Consider the following 10,992-nt stretch of genomic DNA (forward strand, 5'->3'; position numbering starts at 1 on the left):
GCATGAGCGGAGGAAGGACAGAGAGAGAGAGACAGAGAGAGAGAGAGTGAGAGAGACAGAATCTGAAGTGGGCTCCAGGCTCTGAGCTGTCAGCACAGAACCCGACGCGGGGCTCGAACTCACGAGCTATGAGATCATGACCTGAGCCCAAGTCAGACGCTTAACTGACTGAGCCACCCAGGTACCCCAGCAGTTTTTATTTTAAGAGTAACAATATAAAAATGAATAAAACACAAATATGTTCTCATAGCTTGATATCTAGCCACACAGCCCCAGCATGGATGTGATCAGCACTTCACTGCAACACAATTACTTCTGGTGCACTAAGCCCCAAGAGGACAGGCGTCCCAGTCTGTGTGTTCACCATACTAATAACAATGTCTAGCACGGTGCTTGACAGAAACAGGCTCCATAAAGGTTTGTCAAACTGAGTGGACAGATGATTAAGAACTTTCATTCACATTTTCTGTCACCAAATCTGTGCTCCTCCAAGTCAGCCTTCAGATCAATCTGCATTATGAGTTTAGACACACAGATACCCATTCACTCACCTTCACAAGCACCAAATGGGATTATTCAGTTCCTAGAGACTTTTGGAGACTCTCCAAATCATGGTAACAACAGAGAGCAATTACTACAATACAGGCAAAAATCACTGTTCCTGAAGTATGAACAAAATCCTGTGGAAGAAAAGAAAAAAGAACTATTATTTCCAGAATACATGTATGCATATGTTTGCTTATTTGCAGGAATTGAAATATGGCTAGGAATTTTTTTTTTCCAGAAATGGTAACATTTGAGCTGGTTCTCAAAACTTGGGTGCAATTTTGCTACAGACAGCCAGAGAAGAAAGTGAGTTTCAGCAAGAGCCTAAAGCACAGAGATGTGGTAAGGCCTGGAGTGTTTCGGGAATGCACTGTTATTAGGGAATAGAAAGTAATAGTGGGGGGACAGAAGAAAGAGTGAGTCCACCCAGACTGAATGACTGCCACACAGAAAAGTGTGCTTTCTACAGTAGGTGAAGGGTGCACAGAAGGAATTTTTTTCCAAATGTTTATTTATTTTTGAGAGAGAGAGATAGAGAGAGAGAGAGAGCGAGCGAGCGCACACAAGCAGGGGAGGGGTAGAGAGAGAGGGAGTCACAGAATCTGAAGTCAGCTCCAGGCTCTGAGCTGTCAGCACAGAGCCTGACGTGGGGCTCGAACTCTCAAACTGCGAGATCATGACCTGAGCCAAAGTCAGCTTCTTAACTGACTGAGCAACCCAGGCACCCTAGGTGCACAGAAGGATTTTAAGTAGAGAACTAACATGCTCCAGTGTAGATTCTTGAAAGGTAATTTTAGGGGCAGTGTGCTAGAGAGCTTGGGTAAAGGAAAAATAGCGGCAGGGAGACTAGATACAAAGCTTCTTAAACAGTCAAAAAACATACTTGTGTGTGTTCACACATGTGTGTAATGGTATGTGGGTTATCAGAAGGATTGGTTCAAAAGTGGCTCATCCCAGCCCCAGAGAACACCTGCAAATTCCTCTCCATTAATCTATACTGAAATAATGAAGTCATGGCAAAGAATTCTCATAATCTTCATAGATTTTACTCCCCAAATAAACATGAAAGCCACGCTATACAAATAGCTTCTAATACCCAGATTGCATAAGCCATCTACTTGCACTGGCATCCCTCAGCAGCAGTTTTTCCACCTGAGTTCAGGTGATTCTTACATTATGCAAATCATCTTGACCTCCAAAACAATGTGCTGTTATAATAATGTGTTTGGGAATACTGTCGCGGTTTTCAGGTCTCTTATTAGCATAGCCCAGTGCATCACATGCATTTCTTCTGGTAAAAATAATTGAGTCATATAACAGGGCCAAATAGAAGACAAAAAATGATTCAAAAAGGGGGAGGATAGCACTATTTCCTTGGGAAAGCAATTAAGTCATAACAATACTCCATATATGTAAGTGGCTTACTTTTTGAAAAAGAAGTTTTAACCCTGTAATATATATCTATGAGACTTGGGTTTAATTCAGAGGTTAACAACCTACTGTGAACATCGAGGAGTTACCAGCGAGCAATACAGGGCCCTATCAGTTCCCTGCATCCTTGTTGGCCCTCTGCCTTGATACACTAGGAAGCAAGACTGAACCCTGGTTAAGCGTGCAGGCTCTGGAGGCCATCTGGGGTTGAATTCCATCTCTACTACTTTTGTGATCTTGTTGACCTTATTAAGTTTTCTCTATTTTAGGCTTGTTTAATCTACAGAAAGGGTTGTACCTATCTCACAGTGTATATCTGTTTGTACAGTGAATGCTGAGTGGGTGGGGTGGCAAATGCAGCATTAAATAGGATGGCCATGGATGCCTGGGTGGCTCAGATGGTTAAGCATGCAACTACTGGTTTTGGCTCAGGTCATGGTCCCATGGTTTCATGAGTTTGAGCCTCGTGTTGGGCTCTGTGCTGGCAGTGCAGAGCCTGCCTGGGATTCTCTCTACCTCTCCCCCACTCACACTCTGTCTCTCTCTAAATAAATAAATAAACTTAAAAAAAACAAAATGTTTAAAAATAGGATGGCAAGGCAGCTTCAAAGAGGAGGTAACATTTGAGGAAATACTTGGAGAAAATGAAGTTATCCAAGTAAATACCCTTCACAAACACCCTGAGGCCTGTGGCTGGTGTGTTCAATAAGCCTCTTGGAAATCAGTGTGATGGTGCACTGCAAGAAGGAGAGGGTTTGAGCTGACAGTGTGAGACCAGGTCACAAGAAGCCTTCTGGGGCACTTTATGACCTTTGGCTTCTTGGAGTAAATTGGATTGAACAGAGAAATGACAAGACCAGACTTACATTTTAAAGGCTCTTATGGATAAAGTGTTAGTATCCAAAATGTGTAAAGAAGTTATAAAACTCAAGACCCAAAAAACAAATAATCCGGTTGAAAAATGTGCAGGAGACATGAATAAATATTTTTCCAAAGAAGGCATCCAAATGGCTAACAGACACATGAAAAGATGCTCAACATCACTCATCATCAAGTAAATGCAAATCAAAACTACAATGAGGGACACTCAGGTGACTCAGGTGGTTAAGTGTCTGACTCCTGACTTCCACTCAGGTCTTGATCGCATGGTTTGGGAGATGGCTCCACACTGACAGTGCAGAGCCTGTTTGGGATTCTCATTCATTCATTTTCTCTCTCTCTCTCTCTCTCTCTCTCTCTCTCTCACACACACACACACACACACAATAAATAAATAAATAAACTTAAAAAACACTACAATGAGATACCACATTAGCCCTGTCAGAATGGCTAAAATTAACAACTATGTAACAACAGATGTTGGCGAGGATGTAGAGAAAGGGGAACCCTCTTGCACCATTGGGAATGCAAACTAGTGTAACCACTGTGGAAAACAGTATGGAGGTTCCTCAAAAAATTAAAAATAGAACTACCCTATAATCCAGCAATTGCACTACTAGGTATTTACCCAGAGGATACAAAACTACTGATTTGAAGGGATATGTGGACCCCAATGCTTATAGTAGCATTATCAACAATAGGCAAATATTGAAAGAGCCCAAAAGTCCACTGACTGATTAATGTATAAAGAGTATGTGGTTAAAAAAAAAAGACATGGTATACATACACACACAATGGAATATTACTCAGCCACATGAAAGAATGAAATCTTGCCATTTGCAATGATGTAGATGGAGTGAGAGTGTATTATGCTAAGTGAAATAAGTCAATCAGAGAAAGACAAATACCACATGATTTCACTCATATGCATATGTGGAACTGAAGAAACAAAAAAAGATGAACATAGAGGGAAAAAAGAGGCAAACCAGAAAACAGACTCTTACTATAGAGAATAAACTGAGGGCTGCTGGAAGGGGAGGTGGACAGGAGAACAGGTTAAATTGGTAATGAGTATTAAGGAGGGCACTTTTTGTGATGAGCACTGGGTGTTATACGTAAGTGATGAATCACTAGATTCTACACCTGAAACTAATGTTACAGTGTATGTTACCTAACTGGAATTAAAACATTAAAACTTAAAAAAACAAAAACAAAAGCAAAAGGCTGCTGTGTTGAAACCTACCACAGGGAGCAAAGTACAGCAGAGAGACCTTTGAGGCTTCTGATACAATCCAAATGAAAGATGGTGATAGACGTGTCCAAGGTAGTAACTCTAAAACAGGTAAGATGTGATCAAGTTCTGCACATATTTTGAAAGTACAAGATTTCCTAATAGGGTGACTCTCATATTCTTGGTGTGAACAATTAAAAAGATAATGTTGTCACTAACTGAGAAGTCTATGAGGGGAGAAGGTTTAGGAAACAAGAACCAGAGTTCTGCTGCAGTGATGTTGTTGAGTCTGAGTGGTCTCTTAATTTGGTGATCTGCGTCACCCAAGAGATACTGAGAAGACTGATGTGATTCTGAAGCTCCAGACAGTGGTGAAAAGAAATTTGGCATTGTCTGAACACAGACTGTATTTAAGACCTGGAGGCTGGTTGAAATCAAAGGAAGGAATAAACAGGACCACCCCCACCACTCCCCCCAAAAAAGGATAACTTGGATTAAGGTCTGAGCCCTGGGCCATAGGGATGCTGAAAGATCTGGTACATTAGAATGTCTTCCATCAGAGGCAGCTTGGTCAAGAAGCTTATAAGGCTTGAGTTTCAGGGCCCTTCCAAAGGCCCAGTGAGCTCACTAATATGTTCACACACATCTGTATTTTTGTAAAAGTTGCAAGTTAAAATCTTTTAATCACGTCTCAGTTAAGATCACTGTTTCTTGGGATGCCCAGGTGGCTCAGTCGGGTTAAGTGTCTGACCTCAGCTCAGGTTATGATCTCAGTTTGTGAGTTCAAGCCCCACAATGAGCTTTATGCTGACAGTTCAGAGCCTGGAGCCTACTTTGGATTCTTTGTCTCCCTCTCTCTCTCTGCCGCTCCCCTGCTCATGCTGGCTCTCCTTCTCTCTCAAAAATAAATAAATAAACAAACAAAAAAGATCACTGTCTCTTTCCATTGCAACCTCTACCCCTTGCAGCAGGCTTTTCCCTTGTAACAGAGGATCCCTCATTTGAATGCTCCACGAGAAGGCAAATTGGGGATATACTTGGTTTGTTTATTAGACCTATTAATGTGATTCACATCACTTTAATATATAATTAAGCATTTGCTACCTGTCACAGTCTAGGAATGGCTTCCAAAAGAAGTCCTAACTTCCATGGTGCCAACTCAGCTGTGGTCATAACACCAAGGTACAGGCCAAGTTGTCGGTACCAGATGCTCACAGATGATAAAAAAAGAAACAAAGGTTAAAAAGCAGGAAAGTTATACCAATCATCATATGTGTGAACTGGAAGTGGAAGACTTGGTTCTCTTGGATACCAAGTCAAAACAAAATTTCTGTCTTGTGAAAATATTCTAGAAATTGTGAAGTGCATATAAATACCTCAGATATTTTCTTTCTTTCTGATGGGAATCGGGCTAAGTAGAATTTATCAGAACCCCTGTGGTTGTAACAAACTTGTACCAATATTACAAACACAGAACACATCTGTAATACCTCATTTCTAAATGAAATATGATACAGATTTTCCCAAGTTTGGCAACAATCCTAAATTCATAATGAGTTGTAAAACTGAAAAGACAAATCTGAACTATCAATGAGAAACAAATTTTGGAGGAAAGATATTCTTGAGGAAAGACTTAATTACCTTGTTATTCTCTTGATAGAAAATAATATTGCAAAATCACTTCAAGTAAGTGATCAAAAATAAGCAGCCAAAAAAATTTAAGTTAAAAAAAAAGGATTATAGAGGTTTGCCCAGAAGATAATAAAAACTCAATTATGTTATTTTCCTAAATTTGCATCTTTGTGTTATTTGTTGCATTTATATGTTTATGTTTGTTGTAATATTTTCTCATTCTAAATATTCATTTTTGTACTTAATTTTGTATTTGCTATCTTGTATTCTTTTTTCTTGGAAACTCCCAAATCATATAAGCTTCAGGCACCACAAAATCTGAATCCATTCCTGCCTGGCACAGACTAGCTAATCTTCACTTTCCTCACAGCCAGCCCTCCTCACACCCCAGAGAATGTCTTTCCTCCTCTTCCATATGTCTCCTTAGTAGCTACTGGTCAGCCAGATGATGAAGACATTGATCTCTGCACACTCTCAATTCTTCCTCTTTCTGTTGCCTTTCCTTCAAACATAATCTGTTCTTCAAGGTATCATGGTATTCTATACCATGAAGTTGACAAGTTAGCATCCATGGTGGGTGTGTGTGGTTGGGGGGGGGGTTGGAGAGAGAGGGAGGGAGAGAGTCAGGGGAGGGCGAGGGACCAAGAAAGGGAGGGAGAATGGTGTGCAAGGGTACATTGGTCTTCTCTCAATTTAATAATCGTTTCTAAGAGGCTGAAAAATAGAATTCTTATCTTACCATGGCAATATATAGGCTATTTTCCCTTTGTTGATCCAAGATTAGGTTTACCACATTTTTGGCATATTTCTATTTGCACTATTTGAATGGCAAGTCTGCACTTAACGCTGCACATTCATAGCTGCAGAAACAAACACATGTCCTTTGTGTAGCACAGAGCAATCCACTGTAGGCACACACAATAAATGCTTCCTAAGTATGAAACCACAGGTCAAAATTCTCTAGAAATCAACTATCATAGAAAAGAAAAATACACTTATTCAACATATGAATAAACTAAGCAAATAAAAAATGACATTTTGAAAATCATGATACTCTTCCAAAACCTTAATGTTTGCTACCTTTTTCAGAAGTTGCAAATATAATGAATAAAAAATAAGTTAACACCCAAATAAGTTGTAACTGAAATCATTTAAAAACTCTATGAAATATGTAATCTTTCCCAGTCCTTATTAGTTTGGAAACCTTAAAAACTAAACAAGGAAATAAACCAAACCTTGATCTAAGTTTTAACCATCCAAGATGAGCTTGAGAAGAAAAAATAAATATAAACTACATAGCATATTCAGTCATTAGAAAGACATATCTCTTGGAATACAGTGATAAATTCCCAATTTTTAAGGGTCTTAGATCTAAAATGGGACATTCAAGGAGCCTTCTACAAGCTTCCTCTCTAATGCTTTAGGTAGAGATTAACTTCTTTTAAAGGAATTGGGAAGGGGCAGGTGGGTGGCTCAGTAGGTTAAGCATCCAACTCTAGATTTTGGCTCAGGTCACGATCTCACGGATTCACTCGCTAGCTCTCTTTTTCTCTCTTCCAAACATAAATAAACATTTAGAAAATAAAAATAAAGGCAATAAAAGAGATGAGCTGGAACTACCCTTGAGGGCACAATGATGAGTAAATTGAGTTTAAATGCATGCTTTGAGATGAAGAAATCCAGGGCTTTCAGTGTGTGTGTGTGTGTGTGTGTGTGTGTGTGTGTGTGTGTGTGTGTGGTGGGGGGGGGTGGGAGGCAGTGATAACTTAAAAACAACAAGAGCTGTTTTATTTGGTATAATCTCTACCTCAGTGACTAAAAAGACGCTGTGTTATCTTCCCTCACAAAAGCTGACCTGAAATTAGCTTTTTTAGATGTTAATTTAATAAGATGTTAAATTTTAAAAGATGTTAAATTGAATAAGATGTTAAGCTCCATTAGAATTTATCAAGAATTTGGAATAGAAGTACTGAGCCCAGGGTTCCAGTGTCAACCTTCCAAGTACTGTGTGGCTTTGGACTTGGACTTTCACTTCCTTGAGCCTCAGTTCTTTTTCCAATAAAATAAATGGGTTGAATTTCCTCAAAAGTTCTTAACCTGGGATCTGTGGTTCCCTAAGAGGTTTATTAATGACATTCTAAGAAAACATGACTCCCAGAAAACTTTTTGTGGATTTTCATGTGTTTGTGAATCTTCCTAGTTAAGTCAACTTTTCAGTCTCCAAGGATGTATTTTATTTATAAAAAAAGAAAAAAAACAAACAAAAACCTCTGAATTTGATGATAGCTGAGGGCTGTTTCAATTTACATATCTAGAATTTTTTTCTAACACAGCATTCTAAATTTTATAGCCAAGTATCCTATCAGCAGAGTATTAGGTACTATGTTAATTAACAATGCTGATAAACTGTCTTAGTCGTTACTCTGGACTGGTGAAGTCAGTGAGAGATATTACGCTCTTTGTCATAGATTAAGAAAGAGAAAGAGTCAACTAAAATCGAACAAGACAATGAGAAAATGAAAGGAAGTCATGTTGACTCAGCTCAGCTACCTGTTCCATCCTTGAGCTGAAGTGATTTTTTTTCTCATTTTCTGCATCTCCTAAGATATGCCTTTCAATCAACAACCCCCCCAACCTTAGCCTCCACTTGCTCTTCAATCTGCCCAGTTTAACAAATATTTACTGAGTGCCCATTGTGTGTCTGTACCCTAAAGGCAAAGAGTAAAACTTGAAAACAATAGAATCTGGTATTGATTTCACACAGATTTATTCTTCCACAGAACTTGGCTAGCTTTACCCAGAGGCAGGCTGAGCAACCTCTTGCTCCTGCTGTTGTGATGTAGAAGTCCCCCAGAAAGGGACCCCTGCCCAAAGGCATGTCATTCTCTATCCTGCCAGGAGCCCATAATTCTCATCTTAGTCACTTATTTTCATTAGGGCACTGAAAATCTCCATATTACAATGCAAAGGTTTCTTGTAAGGGAAACAAGTCATTATCACAGATGAGTTACCCTGCAGGTGTAGCAAAGAATACATAGGATTGATGGCATGGCCTGAAGAAAACTTTCAGGTATCAATGGAGATACTAAAAGCTTGGATTGCAAGTTAACTTGTTCTGTTGAGTGTTCCACAAGATGAGCAAACATTTCTAATAAATTTTAAGACGAAAAAAGAGTGATGGCTTGTAATACACGTAGCTTGGGACACCAAATGCTACATGATCACAACTGAGCCAATGGTTCTTCACTCTCTCTCTCTGTGGGATTGTGGGTGATCGTCTCCCATGCTCAGATGGTCAATCTCAGGCCACGGTGTTTGGCAGAAATTAGTGATTTTTCAGAACACTGTAAGGTACTCACAACTGAAACTAGTGTATTTTTTGTCACTTCAAAGCACCTATGGACAGTCCTTTGCTTTTCCACACAAGAGTGAGCTTAGGAATGCTTTGCTTCATTCTAGGTCAGACTGCCTGCTGATACAGACCCTTTCCTCTGCTGCCTTATTGCCAGTTACATTAAATACAGTATATAACAAGACTTTATTAATACTGTACTGCTGTCAACATCCATGACAGCGTATACAATGGCCCCCATGCAGAAAAAGGTTGAAAAGAAAGGTGGTAAAAATATGACAATTACAGTGGAAGTTAAGAAGGAAATCACCAAGAAGTACGAACGATATATACAAGTGGCCAAAACTGCAAGATTGTAGAAGAAGTTTATGTCTGAATCTTGTCTACAGAGGAGGAGGAGAAAAAGGTGGAAGAACCCCTCACTCCAAATAAGATTAGGGAGATGTGTAAAATGTGGGAAAGTGCAAAATTTTGTAGAAAAGTACCACCCAAATAAGGCTGTAGCAGTGTGAGCAATGAATCTACTTAACAACAATGCAATATCACATTTCCACAAAATCCTCAAAAAATGGGAAAGCAAGTGTAATTGGATAGGTTCCTTGTTAAAGTTGCAAGAAAAGAAAAAGATTCCTTTCAGCCAACAGATAGCAATGATTCTGTTAGTGATAGTGAAATCTGTCCTACACAATAACCCTCCTCCCTCTTGTCTCCCTCACCAGCCATGAAGGTTTTCAAAGGTAAGTGGGTTAATTTGTTTTTCTTTGATTTTATATTTCCTTTATTATTTTGTATTATATTACAGCATTGTAATCATTTTTATATGAATATTTTTGGGTTGTGGAACAAATCTTCTGAGTTTCCATTATTTATTATGAGGAAATCTGCTTTGATATACAAGTGCTTTGGATTACAAGCATGTTTCCAGAATGAATTATGCTCACAAACCAAGGTTTTACTGTACCTCCTTTTGGATATTAACTTTTTAAGGTCAAAAAGATTTGGACCCTCACTTGACAGTTTGACTTGTAGAACAATAATCATTGCTTATTATATCCTTACTATGTACTAAGTACCATATAAAGCATTTTACATACACTTTTTCTTTAAACAGCCTTGTGTCAAGGTTTTACAAATTTAAAAAATAAGTGTGAGGGAGGTTACATAATTTTCCTAAGATTATTCAGATCAGGATTCATCCAGTGTGATTCTGAAGTGTTGGATATAAAGCTAGCATGTTTCACTGCTTCCATTAATACAGAGAAAAAGCATACAAAATGTAAAACCCATTCCTTATTCAGAGGCACTTTAAAATGGCTTTGAATTGGTATCAATGTCAACATAATCATACCTTTGAAGAAATTGTTGCATTAGTGTAAGTTTTCATTTATTCCTTTCATGACCACCTTTGCTAAGACTATGGATTCAAGGCCTTCAAACCTCTCAAAGACAGACATGTGGGAATCTGGAACCCACCAAATTTTGGTAGGGAACATAACAAGACCAGTGAATTCCATGAGCAAGACCTACTGCCACACGCCTTGTGAACTGGGAGACTTGATCAGAAGCAATGCCGTGTGGAATACTATGACGTCAGATAAGTCATTCTATAAATACACGAAGTTAATTTTGGTAGAAACATTGTGTGCAGGGGAGGCAAATCTATAACGGGAGTGTCTATTCCAGTAAGAACAAAATACTATCCCTTCCATAGAAGTGTTCCAAATGTATACAAACTGTCACCAGGTGGCCATATGATCAGCCTGGGCAATGGTGCCATATTGGAAACTCAGTGTTGATCTCTGCTGCTGATCAGTGGAGCACTCAGCAGTGGCAATAATCAGGTCAGTCCTGGCAAGTAGAAGTCCATGGTGCTAAAGCCCATGTATAACCTGAATCTCTGCTACTATAGCCACTGTGTTCA

Source organism: Lynx canadensis, chromosome D3 (genome assembly GCF_007474595.2).
Source record: "Lynx canadensis isolate LIC74 chromosome D3, mLynCan4.pri.v2, whole genome shotgun sequence".
Lineage (NCBI taxonomy): Eukaryota > Metazoa > Chordata > Mammalia > Carnivora > Felidae > Lynx > Lynx canadensis.